At 41.7% G+C, this 22759-nt stretch overlaps 2 protein-coding genes and 1 non-coding gene across 3 annotated transcripts in view; 1 reads left to right on the top strand and 2 right to left on the bottom strand.

Annotated features, from left to right (window-relative positions):
* Positions 1-22759, bottom strand: part of LOC122420399 (zinc finger protein 737-like) — a 494626-nt gene that overhangs the window by 104231 nt on the left and 367636 nt on the right. The window lies entirely within an intron of this gene.
* Positions 1-22759, bottom strand: part of LOC122420486 (zinc finger protein 208-like) — a 48144-nt gene that overhangs the window by 14746 nt on the left and 10639 nt on the right. The window lies entirely within an intron of this gene.
* On the top strand, positions 13567-13673 carry LOC122421879. Its single transcript, XR_006263680.1, has one exon. It is a non-coding gene; the product is annotated as a U6 spliceosomal RNA (small nuclear RNA).

The raw sequence follows: 22759 nt of genomic DNA, 5'->3' as shown, positions 1-22759 counted from the left end.
TAATAAAAGCTGTATATGACAAACCCACAGCAAGCATCACCCTCAATGGTGAAAAATTGAAAGCATTTCCCTGAAATCAGGAACAAGACAAGGGTGCCCACTCTCACCACTACTGTTCAACATAGTGTTGGAAGTTTTGGCCACAGCAATCAGAGCAGAAAAAGAAGTAAACGGAATCCAGATAGGAAAAGAAGAAGTGAAACTCTCGCTGTTTGCAGATGACATGATCCTCTACATAGAAAACCCTAAAGACTCTTCCAGAAAATTACTAGAGCTAATCAATGAATATAGTAAAGTTGCAGGATATAAAATTAACACACAGAAATCCCTTGCATTCCTATACACTAACAATGAGAAAACAGAAAGAGAAATTAAGGAAACAATACCATTCACCATTGCAACAAAAAGAACAAAATACTTAGGAGTATATCTACCTAAAGAAACAAAAGACCTATACATAGAAAACTATAAAACACTGATGAAAGAAATCATAGAGGACACAAACAGATGGAGAAACATACCGTGTTCATGGTTTGGAAGAATGAACATTGTCAAAATGGCTATACTACCCAAAGCAATCTATAGATTCAATGCAATCCCTATTAAGCTACCAACGGTATTTTCACAGAACTAGAACAAATAATTTCACAATTTGTATGGAAATACAAAAAAACCTCGAATAGCCAAAGCAATCTTGAGAAAGAAGAATGGAACTGGAGGAATCAACCTGCCTGACTTCAGACTATACTACAAAGCCACAGTCATCAAGACAGTATGGTACTGGCACAAAGACAGAAATATAGACCAATGGAACAGAATAGAAAGCCCAGAGATAAATCCACGAACCTATGGACACCTTACCTTCGACAAAGGAGGCAAGGATATACAATGGAAAAAAGACAACCTCTTTAACAAGTGGTGCTGGGAAAACTGGTCAACCACTTGTAAAAGAATGAAACTAGAACACTTTCTAACACCATACACAAAAATAAACTCAAAATGGATTAAAGATCTAAATGTAAGACCAGAAACTATAAAACTCCTAGATGGGAACATAGGCAAAACACTCTCCGACATAAATCACAGCAGGATCCTCTATGACCCACCTCCCAGAATATAGGAAATAAAAGCAAAAATAAACAAATGGGACCTAATTAAACTTAAAAGCTTTTGCACAACAAAGGAAACTATAAGCAAGGTGAAAAGACAGCCCTCAGCTTGGGAGAAAATAATAGCAAAAGAAGCAACAGACAAAGGATTAATCTCAAAAATATACAAGCAACTCCAGCAGCTGAATTCCAGAAAAATAAATGACCCAATCAAAAAATGGGCCAAAGAACTAAACAGACATTTCTCCAAAGAAGACATACAGATGGCTAACAAACATATGAAAAGATGTTCAACACCACTCATTATCAGAGAAATGCAAATCAAAACCACAATGAGGTACCATTACATGCCAGTCAGGATGGCTGCTATCCAAAAGTCTACACGCAATAAATGCTGGAGAGGGTGTGGAGAAAATGGAACCCTCTTACACTGTTGGTGGGAATGCAAACTAGTAAAGCCACTATGGAGAACAGTGTGGAGATTTCTTAAAAACTGAAAATAGAACTGCCATATGACCCAGCATACCACTTCTGGGCATACACACTGAGGAAACCAGATTTGAAAGAGACACGTGCACCCCAATGTTCATCACAGCACTGCTTATAATAGCCAGGATATGGAAGCAACGTAGATGCCCATCAGCAGATGAATGGATAAGGAAGCTGTGGTACATATACACCATGGAATATTACTCAGCCATTAAAAAGAATTCATTTGAATCAGTTCTAATGAGATGGATGAAACTGGAGCCCATTATATAGAGTGAAGTAAGCCAGAAAGAAAAAGAACATTACAGCATACTAACACATATATATGGAATTTAGAAAGATGGTAACGATAACCCTATATGCAAGACAGAAAAAGAGACATAGATGTACAGAACAGAATTTTGGACTCTGTGGGAGAAGGCAAGGGTGGGATGTTTGAAGAGAACAGCATCGAAACAGGTATATTATCTATAGTGAAACAGATCACCAGCTCAGGTTACATGCATGAGACAAGTGCGCAGCCTGGTGCTCTTGGAAGACCCAGAGGGATTGGGTAGAGAGGGAGGTGGGAGGGGGGATCGGGATGGGGAATACATGTAAATCCATGGCTGATTCATGTCAATGTATGACAAAACCCACTACAATATTGTAAAGTAATTAGCCTCCAACTAATAAAAATAAATGAAAAAAAAATCCAATACTCACATCCATACATGACCACTGGAAAAAGAATACACTTGACTAGACAGACCTTTGTTGACAAAATAATGTCTCTGTTTTTTAATATGCTGTCTAGATCGCTGATAACTTTTCTTCCAAGGACCAAGTGTCTTTTAATGTCATGGCTACAATCACCATCTGCAGTGATTTTGGAGCCCAGAAAAATAAAGTCAACCACTGTTTCCCCATCTATTTAACATGAAGTGATGGGACTGGATGCCATGATCTTAGTTTTCTGAATGTTAAGCTTTAAGCCAATATTTTCACTCTCCTCTTTCACTTTCATCAAGAGGCTCTTTAGTTCTTCTTCTCATTCTGCAATAAGGGTGGTGTCATCTGCATATCTGAGCTTATTGATATTGCTCCCAGCAAGCTTGATTCCAGCTTGTGCTTCCTCCAGCCCAGCGTCTCTTATGATGTACTCCGCATATAAGTTAAATAAGCAGCGAGATAATATGCAGCATTGACGTCCTCCTTTTTCTATTTGGAACCAGTCTGTAGTTCTATGTCCAGTTCTAACTCTTGTTTCCTGACCTGCATATAGGTTTCTCAAGAGACAGATCAGGTGGCCTGGTATTCCCATCTCTTTCAGAATTTTCCACAGTTTATTGTGACCCACACAGTCAAAGGCTTTGGCATACTCAATAAAACAGAAATAGATCTTTTTCTGGAACTCTCTTGCTTTTTTGATGATCCAGCGGATGTTGGCAATTTGATCTCTGGTTCCTCTGCCTTTTCTAAATCCAGCTTGAACATCTGGAAGTTCAAGGTTCAAGTCTTGCTGAAGCCTGGCTTGGAGAATTTTAAGAACCACCTTACTAACATGTGAGAAGAGTGCAATCATGGGGTACTTTGAGCATACTTTGGCATTGCCTTTCTTTGGGATTGCAATGAAAACTGACCTTTCCAGTCCTGTGGTCACTGCTGAGTTTTTCAAATTTGCTGGCATATTGAGTGCAGCACTTTCACAGCATCATCTTTTAGGATCTGAAATAGCTCAACTGGAATTCCATCACATCCACTAGCTTTGTTCATAGTGGTGCTTCCTAAAGCCCACGTGATTTCACATTCCAGGATATCTGGCTCTAGGTGAGTGATCACACTATCATGATTATCTGGGTCATGAAGATCTTTTTTGTACAGTTCTTCCGTGTATTCTTGCCACCTCTTCTTAATATCTTCTGCTTCTGATAGGTCCCTACAATTTCTGTCCTTTATTGAGCCCATCTTTGCATAAAGTTGTATCCTTGGTATCTCTGATTTTCTTGAAGAGATCTCTAGTCTTTCCCATTCTATTGTTTTCCTCCATTTCTTTGCACTGATCACCAAGGAAGGCTTTCTTATCTCTCCTTGCTATTCTTTGGAACTCTGCATTCAAATGGGTATATCTTTCCTTTTCTCCTTTGCTTTTCACTTCCCTTCTTTCACAGCTATTTGTAAGGCATCCTCAGACAGCCATTTTGATTTTTTGTATTTCTTTTACTTTTCTGTATTTTTGGGGATGGTCTTGATTTCTGTCTCCTCTACAATGCCATGAATGTCCATCCATAGTTCATCTGGCACTCTGTCTATCAGATCTAGTCCCTTAAATCTATTTCTCTCCTCCACTGTATAGTCATAAGGGATTTGATTTAGGTCATACCTGAATGATCTAGTGGTTTTCCCTATTTTCTTCCATTTCACTCTGAATTTGGCAATAAGGAGTTCATGATCTGAGCCATAGTTGGCTACTGGTCTTGTTTTTGCTGGCTGTATAGAGCTTCTCCACCTTTGGCTGCGAAGAATATAATCAACCTGATTTCGATGTCGTCCATCTGTTGATGTCCATGTGTAGAGTCTTCTCTTGTGTTGTTGGAAGAGGGTGTTTGCTATGATGAATGCATTCGTTTGGCAAAACTCTATTAGCCTTTGTCCTGCTTCATTCTGTACTCCAAGACCAAATGTCGCTGTTACTGCAGGTGTTTCTTGACTTCATATTTTTTAATTCCAGTCCCCTTTAATGAAAAGGACACCTTTGTTGGGTGTTAATTCTAGAAGGTCTTGTAGGTCTTCATAGAACTGTTCAACTTCAGCTTCTTCAGCATTACTGGTTGGGCCATAGACTTGGATTACTGTGACATTGAATGGTTTGCCTTGGAAACTAACAGGGATCATTCTGTTGCTTTTGAGATTGCATCAAATTACTGCATCTCAGACTCGTTTGTTGACTATGATGGCTACTCCACTTCTTCCAAGGGATTCCTGCCCACAGTAGTAGATATAATGCTCATTTGTGTTAAATTCACCCATTCCAGTCCACCTTAGTTTGCTGATTCCTAGAATGTCGATGTTCACTCTTGTCATCTTCTGTTTGACCACTTCCAATTTGCCTTGATTCATGCACTTAACATTCCAGGTTCCTTTGCAATATTGCTCTTGATAGCTTCGAACCTTGCTTCTATCACCAGTCCCATGCACAACTGGGTGTTGTTTTTGCTTTGGCTCCATCCCTTCACCCATTCCGGAGGTATTTCTCCACTGATCTCCAGTAACATATTGGGCACCTACCCACCTGGGGAGTTCATCTTTCAGTGTCTTATCTTTTTGCCTTTTCACACTGTTTATGGGGTTCTCAAGGCAAGAATACTGAAGTGGTTTGTCATTCCTTTCTCCAGTGGACCACATTCTAACCCTAACCCTAACCCACACATCTTAGTTCACTTATTCCTCAAATGTCAATGTTCACTCTTGCTATCTTCTTCTTGACCACTTCTAATTCACCTGGATTCATAGACCGACCATTCCACATTCCTATGCAATATTGCTCTTTACAGCATCAGACTTTGCTTATACCACCATACACACCCACAACTGTTTCCGTTTTGACTTAGCCTTTTCATTCCTTCTGGATTTATTTCTTCACTCTTCTCTGGTAGCATATTGGGCACCTACCAACCAGGGGAATTCATCTTTCATTGTCATAACTTTTTGTCTTTTCATACTGGACAACTGAATATTAAATGCTATCTGAATTGCTAGGGAGTTAATATTCAGGAGGATTCAGGTTTTTGTAGTTGTTCAGTTGCTAAGTCTTGTCTGACTTTTTGTGACCCCATGGACTGCAGCACACCAAGCCTCCCTGTCCCTCACTATCTCTAGGAGTTTGCTCAAACTCATGTCTGTTGAGTGAGTAAAGCCATCCAACCATCTCATCCTCTGCTGCCCACGTCTCTTCCTGTCCTCAATCTTTCCCAGAATCAAGGTCTTTTACAATGAGTCAACACTTTGCATCAGGTGGACAAAAGATTGGATCTTCAGTCTTTCCAGTGATATTCAGGGTTGATTTCACAAGAACTTACTCTTCAACACATACAAATTATTAGTACAGCTCAATTAAAAAAAAAAAAAAGAAAAACTCACCAAAAAAATCAGCCAAAGGTCTAAAGACATGTTTCTCTAAAGAGGTCATAGAGACGGTGCTAAAAGCACATGAAAAGATGCTCAGCGTCACTGGTTCTTTGAGAAAGGCAAACCAAATGTACCATGAGATATCACCTCACATTGGTCAGAAAGGCCACATCAAAAACCTACAACAATAAATTCTGCAGAGGGTGTGAAAAGAAAGAAAGCCTCTTACTCTGTTGGTGGGAATGTAAAATGGTACAACCATTTGGTAGAACATTATGGAGGTTCTTTTAAAACTAAGCACAGAAGTACCCAGTGACCCAGAAATCCAATACCTAGAAGTAGATCCAGAAAAATAGCAAAATTTTAAAAGACACCTGCACTCCAAAGATCATGGCAGCACTAGGTACGATAGCCAAGACAGGGGAGCAACTTAAGTGTACAAGGACAGACGAATGCATACAGAAAATGAGGTACATATACACAATGCAATATGGCTCAGACATAAAGAAGGATGAAATAATGCCATTTCCAGTTACAGGGAAGAAACTAGAGGTGATCAAACTAAGTGAAATAATTGAGAAAGGGAAAGATAATAGAGAGTATCACTTCTGTGGAATCTAAACATGGATACAAACGAGCATCATTACAAAATGCAAACAGATTCACAGACTCAGAAACTTATGCTTACCAAAATAGAAAGGTGGCAGGTGGTGGGGGGAGTAATTAGCTGGTACAGATCAATATTTACATGTCAAAACTAGTGCGGTTTTTGTTGTTTAGTTGCTCAGTCCTGTCCGACTCTTTGCAACCCCTTGGACTGTAGCCTGCCAGGACAAAGGATGTCCATGGGATTCTCCAGGCAAGAATAATGGAATGGTTTGCCATTTTCTTCTCCATGGAATCTTCCCAACCCAGGAATTGATCCCAGGTCTCCTGAAAGTCTCCTGCATTGCAGGTGGATTCTTTTACCACTGAGTGAGCAGGGAAGCCATAAAATAGGTGCTGACGGGCTCTAAATAGTCACAAGTTTCACAGGGCTTTAAATGACATCTGCCCTCAAGAAATGTCCTGGGGTATTTCATCAGAAAAGAATTCCAAACAGGGTCAAGTTTCAAGAGGCCAGTTTCAAGAGATAAATTGTACTCACAAAGTATAAAGTAATAAAAGCACATGGATAGATAGTCCACACCAATAATTATTAAATCAATGCCAATCAAAATTGCAATAAAGTATCACCTCACGCTGGTCACGGTGGCCACCATCAAAATGATCTACAATGAATAAAGATTAAATAAATAAATAAAATAAAACATCTGCAAAGAATATACAGAAAATGAAATCCTCCTATAATCTTTTTGGGAATGTAAATGGTAAAGGCACTATGGAAAACAGCATGGAGCTTCCAAGAAATACAACACATAGAGGTATCACATGACCCTGCAATCCCACTAATGGGCCTAGGTCCAGAGAATGTGAAGTGAAAGTCACTCTGTCGTGTTCAACACTTTGCAACACTATGGACTATACAGTCCATGGAATTCTCTAGGCCAGAACACTGGAGTGGGTAGCCTTTCCGTTCTCCAGGGGATCTTCCCAACCCAGGGATCAAGCCCAGGTCTCCCGCACTGCAGGCAGATTCTTTACCTGCTGAGCCACAAAGGAAGCCCAAGAATAATGGAGTGGGTAGCCCATACCGTCTCCGGCGGATCTTCCTGTCCCAGGAATTGAACTGGGGTCTCCTGCATTGCAGGTGGATTCTTTACCAACTGAGCTATAAAGGGAAGCGCGGTCCACAGAAAATCACCATTCAAAAAGACACGTGCACCTTGATTTTCAGGGCAGCACTATTTCAATAGGCAAGACATGGAATCCACCAAAATGTCCAGTGGAAGAAAAGTGAAGACAAGGCGGTACATCTACACTGGAACACCACTCAACCGTAAAACAGAGTGAAACAGGGATGCTGTCAGCAGCATGGGTGTGCTAAGAAATCATCACCCCAGGTGAGGGAACTCAGAGACAGAAAGACAAATATTATGAGTTATCACTTACAGGCGAAGTCTATAAATTCATACCAATGACTAATGTACAAAATGGACTTCACAGCCTGCGAAAATCAAATTATGAGTATCAGAAGAAAGAAAGAAGGGATAAAGAGTTTAGGATTTATATACACACTAAGATCTAACAAATTGATAAGCAAGTAGGACCTAGTGAAAAGAACAGTGAACTCTACTAAAGAGACTGTAATAATATATATGAGGGAAAAAATGGAAAAAGAATAGATTCACTTCTATGTAAAATCAAATTAAGTTCCTGTACAGCTAAAATTAATAAGACAATGGAAATCAACCTGACTCCAGTAGAAAATAAAAATTAAATTACAGAAAGTGCATCTAGGGGACCCCAGACAGTGGCGACCCTACAGATTAGGTCTGTGATACACTATGATATTAATATGACACCGCCAAAGGTTTTCACCCAGCAGAACACAGAGCAGCAACCCATTCAAAGGTGCCTGACCTCATGTGAATGTCACAAGATGAAGAGAAGAAAGACCACAGGTTAATCAGGGCAACAGCCTCCATTCAGATGTTGGGGATCTCCAAGGGGCAAGACACACAGAGGTGAAGAGCAGACACGGTGTCTCTGGACCCGTGTGGATGGGGTGAGACCCACACGGTCCCCAAACCCTGCACCTGGGGTTGCATGAGACTTGGTTAGGACATCAGGTCCCTGATGGCTGGGCCCCAAAGGCGGAAACGAGTGGGTTCCTGGAACCTTCTCTCATCCTTGAGAAGTCCCCCTCTCCTGCCCTTTGGTTCTGTCTGATACTAACTGTTTTGACAGCTGTCACCATAATGTTGAACACACTGCCTTGGTTCCAGTGGGCTCCGTTCTTTATTTTCCCACTGAGGTGTTGAGAAAACACACCAGGCCTGGGGCTAGAAGATGAGGGGCAGGTTTGGTGTCTGCTGAGCGGGAACGGCCGACGGGAAGGTGATCACACTGCAACCTCGCCTGCTGCCCCTTTTTTGCCTGAGCCTTGTACCCTGGAATCAATTAGCCAGGTGAACCTGCCTCCCTACTCAAACTGAATGCACTGAAAAACTGGAATAATTACCAAGTAGCCCACCTGAGGAGTCTCCATGAGCCTCAGGGCAGGGGAGCCTGGCAGGAGGAGAGACTAAGAGCCCTACTGCAGCACTGACCCCTGGGAGGGCCATGGAACCCCTCTCAGAGGAGGGCACATTACCCAGAGAAGCCCACCTCAGCTCCAGACCCCAGACCTCTGAGCACTGACATTCAGACACAGGCACAGAGTTTTCCAGGACGGAGGCCAGGCCCAGTCCGCACCCAGGTCTCCACGTCCTCGTGCACACAGAACATGGTCAGCTGTCAATATTCTCATTGCAGAAAGCAAGCAGTCTTGTCTAAACATAATCAGTGCAGACAGGATTTAAAGTCAAAGTATTCATCATTCAGACATGTCTGACTCTGTGACCACATGGACTGTAGCCCTCCAGCCTCCTCTGTCCATGGGATTCTGCAGGCAAGAACACTGGATTCAGTTGCCATTCCCTTCTCCAGGGGATCTTCCCAATCCAGAGATGAACCCAATTCTCCTGCACTGCATGCAGATTCTTTACCATCTAAGCCACGAGGGAAAATCCCAGACAAGACAGAGAGGTCTAAATCTACCATGCAGAGAGAACTTGGCCAGGTTTAAACTAGAGTAAAGTTGCTCTCTTGGAGGCACAGGTCATACACATGCAGGTTCTCTCATCATTGGACAGTGGCCTCACCCTCATGTGGGAACTAGCAAGTAAGTTTCTTAAAGAAAAAATCATTACTGGGCCCCACATGTTACCCACATCAGGAAACGAAAAGCATCTTTGTCATTAAACACTTTAACAGGCAAAACAAAACTGTTACCAGTATCTTTGGTCATGTGGTGGTCAGGATCCAGGGAAGATCCTGGGATTTCTTAGAGTTGAGTCCAGTGTCTTGTAAAGACAGAAAGACAGTGCCCTGATTCCTTCTCCCATGCTTCCAGCAGGAGGCAGCGACACTGGAAGCCTTCTAGAAAAGGATATTCTGTATCAGAATAAGAATTGTTGAAATGGAAAGCATACTAGTTAGTATTTGCCAACCTAAAATATTCTTAAAAGGTTGGCCCCCAGATCTTTGTGGTTCCCACTGGTTCCTTTGTGTTCAGATTGTCAGAAGAGAAATGATCTGTTGTTTCAAATTGGTTTCTTCTAATTCTGTTATTTGCTATTATATGAATGAAAGGTCACACTTGAAAAATTCCTAAGAAAATTCTTGCAAGAAAAAATGGAGTCAAGGAGCCCATAAGCTGTATGAACTCTGCCTTCTAACAATTTCAATTTCAAAGACTGAGGGCAGGAGGAGAAGGGGATGACAGAGGACGAGATGGTTGGAGAGCATCACCAACATAATGAACATGAGTTTGAGAAAACTCTGGTAGATGGTGAAGGACAGGGAAGCCCAGCATGCTGCAGTCTATGGTGTTGCAAAGAGTTGGACATGCCTGAGCAACTGAACCACATCAAGCTTCAATTTTCTGCCTGGAGAAACCTGATAAAATAGGCACCCTGATTTTATCACTTCTCTGTTTAAACGCTCCTAAAATGAAATTGATATTCATATCAACATGTAAGAGTTTCTGAGTTTTGAGATGTCACACCAAGGTAAGAGGTGCTGGTGAGAATAGAACGCTGCTGGTGGGCAAAACATTCTTCAAATAAAGCTCTGTTTCAAACTGGATTTAAATACAACACTACATGGGTACATGAAGTATGAACCAAGAGCCTAAATATAGCAGGCAATATGTAAAAGCAAATTTGATACCCCATATGTGAGAGTAAACGCTACTGGTTTTTGCAGTAGTCATGTACAGATGTGAGAGTAGGACCACAAAGAAGGCAGAGCACTGAAGAACTAATGCTCTTGAACTGTGGTGCTAGAGTGCCGGGCCAGCCGGAAGATTTCAGCGAGCAACACGACGCGTTCCTTTAGGCTAAGAAATAAAGAGACAGAACAGATGGGGTCGAGAGGATCACTGCAGTCAACGATGATTCTTTATTTCTCAGGGTTACATATATACTAAACCAAGAAGAGAGGCATCCCAAGAAAATTTTTCCCCATGTACATCATCTTATAACAATCACCAGAGCTCTCCCAAGGCGCCAAAGGCATCCTACTTATCTTAAGGGCAGTCGTGCAAAGCTATCTATCTGCGCCTTGTGTGCATTCAAGGCTCACTAATGTTCTGTTAGAAGTTAACTTGGATAGTAAATTCCAGAGGGGTGGCGGGACAGAGAGCTATGTCTGCGAACAGACCCTTGATAATCAATCAAGGCAGCTCCCAGAGTCAGCTCTTTCAAGCTGCTCCCCACAGCTCCCCCTCTTTTATTTAGTAAAATGGCACGCCTGATTCTTTTGGCGTAAGTAATTACTGTGTAGGACAGCCTTGATGTCCCACAGCTCTTTGACAAATTTCTTTATGATACAAGGAGCAATGCACACAAAAAGCGCTAATACCAGAAGCATGGTCACGACCCCTGAAAAAAGATGCCAAAGTGAGGTTATTGAAGGAAAATTGGAAAACAAACTGTTAACAAACTCTTCAGCATTTTCTGCCAAATCCATACTAGCCCGAGGAATTCTATATCAAGAATTTCCTGATGAAGTTGTAATAGATCTAAGGAAATGTTTTCATTATGCCAAATACCATCTAAATGTGATTTCACTCTGTCCCAAGGAGTTTCAGTATCATTATAAATTTTTGCTGTAACACAAATCCAACGATAGTTAGCATGACATCTAATTTTTGTTCTTAGCTTTAACCCTTGCACTTCTTCTCCCAAAAATCTTACTGCATCATAAAGCGCATTTAGTCTATCCTCTAATTTTCTATCTATATCTTCTTGAATCCCTAAAGCTTTGGAAGTATTTTTTGCCAAATCGTCTACAATGCTAGCAGTATGCACAGATTGAGCTAAAGATACAGAAGCAGTAACAGCAGAAGCAATCAAAGTTATAAGTGTTACTACTCCTAGAATTATTAATCCTATCCCCCTTCGTGGCCTAGCAAGGGCTGTGCGCACTCTTTCCCATAGTTCAAGCCCAGACTCTTCATACCAGGGCTCAGTAAGATTTACAGGCAACATAACAAAAGGTGGTTGTTTAACTATCAAGACTCCAGAATTATTTCTTATTCCTCGAATGCAACTGGTTAGGGTACAATTAAAACAATGAATATAATATTGACTATTATTCTTAGTAAGATTTACAGAACCAGCAATAATCATAAATGGATAAGGTACACAAGCCCGAGGATATCTCCAAGTTGCATTCCAAAAAAATCCACCTTTAACCTTTTCTCCAGTCTGCATGAAGGATCCGCTTGTTTCAAAAGCGGCCAGCAACTTCCAGATCTCAGTTTGATAAACAAGGGTGCCGCCAAGATTCCAAATTCTCGCTGCAAACTGTCTGTTACTTTCCTTTCCGGGGTTTCTCTCTGAGTCTGGCGACCAGTCCCACAGTGAGTGTGTGCTGTTAGGAATAGAATACACCGTAGCAGTCTCATTCCGGCAGAGTTTCCATGGCACCGCTATATGTTTCCCTTTATGCCCCAGGCCACAGAATGGGATATCCTGGGGTCCCGTCCCGCTGCGCCGCTGTGCGTGCCCTGTGAGCCTGGTCACACCAGGAGTATCCACACTCCAGCCAGTGCTGTAATCAGAATATCCAACATCTGTAACAGTGAGACAACCTGAAACATTCTGATTTCGGAAAAAGCACATGGGTAATTGTGAAGAGGATCCCGTATAAGAAATACTGGCATTCTGTGGGAAAATATGCTTATCAGAAAACCCCCCCAAAAGTATTGTGTCATTCACATACACAGGAACAGAACTCATTTCCCATCCAACGGGCTGTAAAAGAGGGGGATCAGGAACATACGCCCAGAAGATGCTGGCTTCCATGGAACTTATCTGGTTTAAAAGGAGTCATAATGAAATTAATATACTAGTACGAGAGGCAGGGGAAGGGTTGGAAGCATTCTCACACGCCATCTGTAACAGCGCCTGTATCTGCTGAGCTGTCGGCAGCGGGACCGTCTCCTGGATCGTGAGCTGTCTCATTCGCTCCACCAGGGATCTCCTCCGCCGTGCGTACCAACCTTTCCGGGAGCCAGCGCGGCGCTTCGGCATTCTGCGGGAAAACACAAACATGACCTCTCCCCCATATTAGAACTGGATCCGGACCATGCCATCTGCCTTCTAGTGGGTCTTTCCACCTGACTAATGGCTGTGCCTTTTTATTATCATAGTGCCAAAAACGTTGAGCTGCTGATTTTCCATTTTTATCGAGGCTCAGAAAATTTAAAACAAACAAAGCATGACTAAGAAGATTGTTAGGCGTAATAGCATACAAACTCCCCCTTTTAAATTTTTTCAGTTGGTGCTGAAGGGTTTGATGTGCCCGCTCAACAATTCCTTGGCCCTGTGGATTATATGCGATTCCAGTCTCGTGTACGATGCGCAGCTGGACACAAAAGGTTTGAAAATTGCGGCCAACATATCCAGGGCCATTGTCTGTTTTGATGCATTATAGGTAGGCCCATAGCAGAAAAATTCCGTAAGCAATGCTGCTGCAACAAACTTCTGGCACAAGGTGGGGCTATTGGCCATACCCTGTGGCAAAACTTTCCAATGATACCTGCGCATTGCTTGGGAAAAATTAACAGAAGGAACACTAAAAGCAAATCGAGGGCAATCTTGAGGTGCTAGAGGAATAGTATAAAAGCAGTCTTTTAAATCTAGAATTAGTGCTCGCTTCGGCAGCACATATACTAAAATTGGAACGATACAGAGAAGATTAGCATGGCCCCTGCGCAAGGATGACACGCAAATTCGTGAAGCGTTCCATATTTTAAAAAAAAAAAAAAAATCTAGAATTATTATGTGGGCATCCCTCGGAATAGCCATGGGAGAAGGCAATCCTGGTTGTAATGCTCCCATGACTTCCATAGTTTCATTAACCTTTCGCAGATCCTGCAAAAGCCTCCATTTCCCAGAATTTTTCTTAATAACAAAAATGGGCGAATTCCAAGGTGAATTAGACTGTTCAATATGTCCCAATTCTAACTGTTCCTGCACCAGTTGTTGGGCAGTGTCAATTTTCTCTTTGGAAAGGGGCCACTGATCAACCCACACAGGCTCCCCAGACTTCCAAGTAATAGGATCTGTGTGAATTACAGGAGGATCAGAGGTCCCTTCTAAAAATACCCAAGTCCACTTCTTTTTGGTAACCTTTTTGTCTGAACAGGCGCAACAGTTTCCTGATTATTTCTTCCAAATCCCGAGGTGGGAAGAAGCCCTTGATCTAAAAGCTGATTGCTAACCTGATCACTGGGGCTGTATAGGTATACTCCCACATGAGTCATAACATCTCGTCCCCACAAATTTGCAGGGAGGTTTGGGAGGATATAAGGTCTAATGTCTCCTTTGTGATCCACATGGTCAGTCCAGTGTAACAGCTCTGTACTTTGTTCAGGGTTATTAGTTTGACCAATTCCTTGCAATGTTGATATAGCTATCTGTTTAGGCCATTCTCGGGGCCAGTGTCTCTCAGCAATAACAGAAACATCAGCTCCTGTGTCCAGAATGCCTGTAAAGAACTTTCCATTTATTCTTAACGTGAACTTAGGACGATTATTAGTTATTGCCTGGACCCAGTAGGCGTCAGAGGATCCGAAGGCGCCTTCCTCTCTCCTGGAAGCCAATGCTTTTCCGGTCTGCACCGCAGGGACCAATATCAATTGAGCTATACTCTGTCCGCTAGCTATGGTGGTAATGCATCGCGGGGAATGGGCCATAATTTTAATTTCTCCTGTATAATCAGCATCAATTACTCTAGGAGCTATGAGCAGTCGTTTTATGGTGGAGCTACTATGTCCAAGCAAAAGTCCGACGGTTCCATCAGGCAAAGGGCCGTATACCCCAGTGGGCAGAGCCTGCATTCCCATTTCGGGAGTCAGTACTGTGTAGGAGGAGGAACAGAGGTCCAAGCCTGCGCTCCCTGAGGTGGCTCTAACAAGTCTGTGACTCGCCTTCTACCATCTGATTTCCCTGCATTGCCCCATAACATTGTTTCAGGGCCAGGGGCTGGCCCCTCACCCAGTTTCCCGACGGTGAGGGAAGTGGGTTTCCCTGGACATCAATTTTAGATTTACAATCTTTTGCCCAATGTCTTCCTTTTTTACACCTAGGGCATAAATTAGGAGTTTTAATATTCCCTGAATTGGCTCGTTGGGGGCAAAAGGCGGCACGATGTCCAGGCTGGCCACAAACAAAACAGCCAGCATTTCCTCTACTAGGTAATCCTCATTTATTTTTCATTTGCTGCTGATATAATACTTCTTTTATGCTTTTACCTTGTAAAGCTGCAGCCAGGGTAATACCCTGCATATAGGAAGGTCCGATATCAGCACATATACGAATGTAATCTGATAGAACCCCCTTTTTTCTGTATGGTCTAAGCGCAGCCTGACAGGCAGAATTTGCATTTTCATAGGCTAATTGTTTAGTAAGCACTATTCCAGCCTGCTCATCAGCCATAATCTTACCTACTGCTACAAGAAGACGAGCCACAAAATCTTGATATGGTTCATCAGGCCCCTGATGAATTTTTGAAAGATCCTCAGTCTTATTACTAGAGCAAGGGAGCTTTTTCCAAGCCTGCCAGGCAGCATTAGAAATTTGAGCATATGCTCCAGGCAAATAGTTCAATTGAGCATTGGTATTCTGGTAGGCCCCTTCCCCTACCAACATTTCATATGTAGTATTGATCCCTTGTTGCTGGTTTAGTTCAGCTATATGGCCACATTGTTCTGTAAATTCTGATTTCCATAATAAATAGTCCCCTCCTGATACGCAAGCTCTTGCAATTTGTTTCCAATCACTAGGTGGGAAATTTTGACCTCCTAGACTCTCTATCATGGTCTGGGTAAAAGGAGCCATAGGTCCATATTGAGCACAGGCAATTTTTAATTCCTTTAGTTGTTTGAAAGGTAAAGCTTCATAATACCTTTGGTTTTCATGCTCAAATACCAGGAAAGTAGCGGAGAATCCCTGAACAGTTTCTCCAGCTCTTTGGGCCTGTTGCATAGCCTTTTGCAAGGGGGACAAACTGTGTGATTCACGAGTTATATTCAACAAATTTTCAGGTTTGGAAATAGGTGGAGGATCTAATCCAGCATAGTTGAGAGTGCATAAGCAGGAAGTGCAGTAGAGATTGCACCAGCTCCTTCATCTCTACCTTCCCTTTTTATTTCTTCCTTTATTGTTATTAAAAATTTCTGCATGAGTGCCTCCAGACCCTTTGTCGGAGGGGCAGCTGCTGCCTGCTCATTCGAATCATCAGTTACAAGTAATTCCCAATGATCATCCTTATGGTAAGCAGCTGCCTGTTCCTCTAAACTTTTCTCATCCTCTGGAGTCAGCGTTCCCTCATTTTCCTTCAAAGGTTTTGCAGATTCTAATTCAAAGGTTGTGGGTCCTTTCCCTTTAGGAGTAGCATAAACTTTAGGAGTAGCATAAATTGGTTCTTCGTGTGGGAGCATGTGTTTTAATTTACTCCCTTCCTCATGTTCAAAATCAAGGCAGTCTCTTATTAAAGACCATAATGAAAATGTTTCCACAGGAACCTTATTAGGTCCGTGGAGACTATAATAGGTTTGAATCTGTTTCCCTATCTTTTTCCATATCTCTAAACTCATAGTCCCTTCCTGTGGAAACCAGGGACATACTTCCTCAACAAAACTAAGAAAAGTCTGCAATTTTGTTTTAGTAACCTGCATTCCACGATCCTTCAACATTATCTGTAACATATGCACAAACAACTGACGACTATGATCTTGTCCCATGGTTTATACTCTCGACAATATTCCTTCCTGCCCCTCAATATACAAGTATATACACTCTTACTTACCTTAATAGTTTCAACGGGCAGCGACCGCAAGGAACTTTCGTCGAGCTCCACGCTGTTGGGCGCCACTTGCCGGGCCAGCTGGAAGATTTCAACGAGCAACATGACGCGTTCCTTTAGGCTAAGAAATAAAGAGACAGAACAGATGGGGTCGAGAGGATCACTGCAGTCAACGATGATTCTTTATTTCTCAGGGTTACATATATACTAAACCAAGAAGAGAGGCATCCCAAAGAAAATTCTTCCCCATGTACATCATCTTTAAGATAACAATCACCAGAGCTCTCTCAAGGCGCCAACGCCATCCTACTTATCTTAAGGGCAGTCGTGCAAAGCTATCTATCTGCGCCTTGTGTGCATCCAAGGCTCACTAATGTTCTGTTAGGAGTTAACTTGGATAGTAAATTCCAGAGGGGTGGCGGGACAGAGAGCTATGTCTGCGAACAGACCCTTGATAATCAATCAAGGCAGCTCCCAGAGTCAGCTCTTTCAAACCGCTCCCCACACTAGAGAAGACTCTTGAGAGTCCCTGGGTCTGCAAGGAGATCAAACCAGTTCATTGGAAGGACTGATGCTGAAGCTGAAACTCCAGTACTTTGGCCACCTGATGCAAAGAGCTGACTCATTAGAAAAGACTCTGATGCTGGGAAAGATTGAAGGCAGGAGGAGAAGGGGACGACAGAGGATGAGATGGTTGGATGGCATCATTGACTCAATGGACATGAGTTTGCCTAGGCTCTGGGAGTTGGTGATGGACAGGGAGGCGTGGTGTGCTGCAGGTCATGGGGTCGCAAAGAGTTGGACATGACTAAGCGACTGAACTGAACTAATTCCAGTCCATTTTAGTTCACTGATTCCTAAATGTCAATGTTCACTCTTACCATCTCTTGTTTTACCACATTCAATTTACCTTGATTCATAGGCCTAACATTCCAGGTTCCTATGCAATGTTCTTCTTTACAGCTTCATACTTTATTTCCATCACCAGTCACTTCCACAACTGGGCATTTCTTTCACTTTAGCTTAGCCTCTTCAATCTTTCTGGAGCTATTTCTCCACTCCAGTACCGTACTGGGCACCTACCAACCTGGGGAATTCATCTTTCAGTATCATATCTTTTTGCCTTTTTATACTGTTCATGGAGTTCTCAAGGGAAGAATACTGAACTATTAAATATAATTAAAATAACACATAATTAAAAATGATAAACTATAATGCATAATATAATTTTAAAATTATAATTATAAATTTTAAAAACAAAATATAATTAAAACAAGTTATTCCAATCATTTGCTCATTTGCCCCATTTATTGTTTAAACACCATGTAGTGTTTTGTGCAATGGAGGTCTGGGTATGATAAAAAATACCTCTAAATTACTGAAGATGCTTCTATTATAATAAGAATTACAGTATGTTCTTTTGGGTAAGATTTAATTTTGCTGTTACCATTGTTTAATCGCTAACTCTGTCCTACTCTTTGCGACCCCATAGACTGTAGATGCCAGGCTCCTCTGTTCATGGGATTCCCAGGCAAGAATATTGGAATGGGTTGCCATTTCCTTCTCCAGGGGATCTTCTTGACCCTTAATAGGAATATATAGATTTCATGTGAATGCATCCTAACACTTTAACATTAAAATGCTTTATTGCATTAAATTCTATCACATTTAAAGGAACATGAAGAAAACACTTATGAATCTCATGAAATAGGGATACCAAAATTATCACTTGATTTTCAGAATCATTCAGGAAATATGCACCAAAAAATGATTCAGATATCCTTGGGCCTATCATGAATTTCTGAATCTTCACTTTAAGATCTGTTATCTGATGCTAGAAAATGGAAATTAAGACTGTATGATAAGAACAGAGAGATTGTGCAGTGTGAGTCAGCAAAAGTTTTATCCTAAACACTAAAATATATTTCCACCAAAGAATTCTCACTGGGGAAGAGTGGCCATTTACCATTTTCCCTTAAAAACTCAATCCGCTATGGAGAACAGTGTGGAGATTTCTTAAAAAACTGGAAATAGAACTGCCGTATGACCCAGCAATCCCACTCCTGGGCATACACACTGAGAAAACCAGATTTGAAAGAGACACATGCACCCCAAAGTTCATCGCAGCACCGTTTATAATAGCCAGGACATGGAAGCAACCTAGATGCCCATCAGCAGACGAATGGATAAGGAAGCTATGGTACATATACACCATGGATATTACTCAGCCATTAAAAAGAATTCATTTGGATCAGTTCTAATGAGATGGATGAAACTGGAGCCCATTATACAGAGTGAAGTAGGCCAGAAAGATAAAGACCAATACAGTATACTAATGCATATATATGGAATTTAGAAAGATGGTAACAATAACCCTATATGCAAAACAGAAAAAGAGGCACAGATGTACAGAACAGAATTTTGGACTCTTTGGGAGAAGGCGAGGGTGGGATGTTTCAAGAGAACAGCACCAAAACATGTATATTATCTATGGTGAAACAGATCACCAGCCCAGGCTGGATGCATGAGACAAGTGCTTGGGCCTGGTGCACTGGGAAGACCCAGAGGAATCGGGTGGAGAGGGAGGTGGGAGGGGGGATCGGGATGGGGAATACTTGTAAATCCATGGCTGATTCATGTCAATGTATGACAAAAACCACTACAATATTGTAAAGTTTTCTGAATGTTGAGCTTTAAGCCAACTTTTTCACTCCTCTTTTTCACTTTCATCAGGAGGCTTTTTAGTTCTTCTTCACTTTCTGCCATAAGGGTGGTGTCATCTGCATATCTGAGGTTATTGATATTTCTCCCGGAAACCTTGATTCCAGGTTGTGCTTCCTCTAGCCCAGTGTTTCTCATAATGTACTCTGCATATAAGTTAAACAAGCAGGGTGACAATATACAGCCTTGATGTACTCCTTTTCCTATTTGGAACCAGTCTGTTGTTCCATGTCCAGTTCTAACTGTTGCTTTCTGACCTGCATACAGGTTTCTTAAGAGGCAGGTCAGGTGGTCTGGTATATCCATCTATTTCAGAATTTTCCACAGCTTATTGTGTTCCACACAGTCAAAGGCTTTGGCATAGTCAACAAAGCAGAAATAGATGTTTTTCTGGAACTCTCTTGCTTTTTCGATGATCCAGTGGATGTTGGCAATTTGATCTCTGGTTCCTCTGCCTTTTCTAAAACCAGCTTGAACATCTGGAAGTTCACGGTTCACGTATTGCTGAAGCCTGGCTTGGAGAGTTTTGAGCATTAATTTGCTAGCATGTGAGATGAGTGCAACTGTGTGGTAGTTTGAGCATTCTTTGGGATTTTGGGATTGGAATGAAAACCATGTTAGTTCATCTAATAAAAAGAGAAACTTTGAAGTAAAATTCAGGTTTGCAATTGCTTATTTAAAGGAGGTGTCTTAAGCAGTGAAGAAAGAATTTGAGGAGGAAATTTATCAGATCATACATGTAGTTTCCAAGGATTTGAAATTATAGGGTAGAAAACAAACAGTATCTGTCCCAAGTAGTCCCAGAAGTGTGGCAGTTTGTTCACGACTCCACTCACACACTTCTGACTAGAGAGAGAATCAGAAGATTTAAAAGGGCTCAATATAGTTACTCAGAAATCCACACAGTTTTTCATGAAACTTCCTCAATGGCTCAATGGAGGAGCCATCAGGTCATGCCATTTGTCCCAGGCCAAGACCAGAATTCTTGTCCTCATTGTGAATGTGAAAATTAATCACTGGAGAGAAATACATAAATGATAAAAAGAATCAAGAATGGGTCAAGAGATGACCTTCTATGACAGTGACAGAAATAAACCAAGACTAACCCAGAGTCACTTCCGTTGAAGCAGATCGTCGCAAAGCACACGACAAAGTATTGCTTCCTCCATGATTCTCGTCCTTTTCATCTGAGTCATCTGCTCCACCCACTGCCATGTGCCTGGGTGTGCTGCTGGTTTGTCCACTTTGCTTACAGTCCAGGAATCCTTCACTTGATCCTGAAAGGCGACCAGGTCCAGCTTAGAGAACACAAGACGTGTTCATCAGAAAAAGGAGTATGTGATGTGGTGGTGATTCATCTGTTTCCAGTCCAGTATGTGTTAAGGTAAGAAGAGAAAACAAGGTAGAAAGTTGAAAGAGCAAAAAAAAAAAAAAAAAAAGGATTTCCCCAAGACTCTATTGAAAGCACCTTTAAAAAACAAATGCATAAAAGTCAGATTCTGATATTGTACTCAAGCTTTACTGAGGATAAAGCAGGTAGAGGGAATCTGATTTTAAGAGGAGGTTGCCATTATTTTATGCCAGAGAATTTATAGAATCACCACTAGACCAGAATGAAGGATATGCAGGTCATGGAGCAACAGTTAGAACCAAAGACAGCCAAATGGACTGGTTTCAAACAGGGAAGGAGGACCTCAGAGCTGTATATTATCACCCTGCTTATTTAACATCCATGCAGAGTACATTATGCAAATGCCATGCTGGATGAAATAGAACCTGGAATCAGGATTGCCAGGAGAAATATCAACAATCTCAGATATGCACATGATACCACACTAGTGGCAGAAAGCGAAAAGGAACTAAAGAGGCTCTTAATGGGGATGAAACGGAGAGTGAAAGAAGCTGGCAGAAAACTCAACATTCAGAAAACTAAGATCATGGCATTTAGCCCCATCACTTAATTCAAATAGATGCGGAAAACGGAACCAGTGACAGACTTTAGAAGGGCTCCAAAATCACTGCGGATGGTGATTTCAGCCATGAAATTCAAAGACAGTTACTCCTCGGAAGAAAAGCTATGACCAATCTAGACAGCGTATTCAAAAGCAGGATATCACTTTGGACACAAACGTCGATATGCTCAAAGCTATGGTTTCTCTAGTAGTCACATATGGATGTGATAGTTGGACGATAAAGGAGGCTGAGCGCCGAAGAATTGAGAGCTCGAATGGTGGTGCAGGAGAAGGCTTCTTTTCTTTCTTTCTTTCTTTCTTTTTTTTTTTTTTGAGAAGGCTCTTAAAAGTCCTTTGGACTCAAGAAGCTGAAACAAGTCAACTGTAAGGAAATCAATCAAGAATATTCATAGGAAGGACTGATGCTGAGGCTGAAGCTGCAATACTTTGGTCTCTTTGTCTGCTGAACCAACTCATTGGCAAGATCCTGATGCTGAGAAAGATTGAAAGCAAAAGGAGAAGGCAGTGACACAGGGTGAAATGGTTGAATATCTTTGCTGACTCAGTGGGGATGAACTTGAGCAAATTCCAGGCATTGACGAAGGATAGGGAAGCCTGGCTTGCTGCATTCCATGGGATCCAAGAGTTCCACACAACTTAGCCACGGAATAACAAGAATGAAGGCAAAAGAAGTAGTGGTACATATACACAATGGAATATTACTCAGCCATAAAGAGGACCGTATTTGAGTCAGTTCTAAAGAGGTGGATGAACCTAGAGCCTGCTATACAGAGTGAAGTAAGTCAGAAAGAGAAATAGAAATATCATATACTAATGCATATATACGGAATTCAGAAAAATGGTACTGAAGAATGTACTTGCAGAACAGCACTGGAGAAACATAGATAATAGACTTATGGAAATGGGGAGGGGAGGAGAGGGTGAGCTGTATGGAGAGAGTAACATGTAAACTCACATTACCATATGTAAAAATAGAAATCCAAAGGGAAATTGCTGTGTGTCAGGAAACTGAAACAGCACAAGGAGTGGGGTGGGGGGGTGGAAGGGAGGGATATTCAAAAGGGAGGGGATATATGTATACCTATGGCTGTTTTACGTTGAGGTGTGACAGAAAACAACAAAATTCTGTAAAGCAATTATCCTTCAATTAAGAAGTAAACAAATAAAAAAGAATGAAGGCAACAGATTACATCAAGGAAGAAGTAGTTTAGAATCATAATGACTCATGAAAACTGTCTTTCAAATATGACACATACCCATTTTCCCCTAGAAAGCAAGGACCTGAAATTATTGGAAGAAGAAAAAGTCCAGGCATTCCCACTCCTCTCGAGTAAAATC

The sequence above is a fragment of the Cervus canadensis genome, chromosome 18, assembly GCF_019320065.1.
Source record: "Cervus canadensis isolate Bull #8, Minnesota chromosome 18, ASM1932006v1, whole genome shotgun sequence".
Classification (NCBI taxonomy): Eukaryota; Metazoa; Chordata; class Mammalia; order Artiodactyla; family Cervidae; genus Cervus; species Cervus canadensis.
The sequence above is the reverse complement of the archived record's forward strand: the minus strand, read 5'-3'. Positions and strand labels throughout refer to the sequence as shown.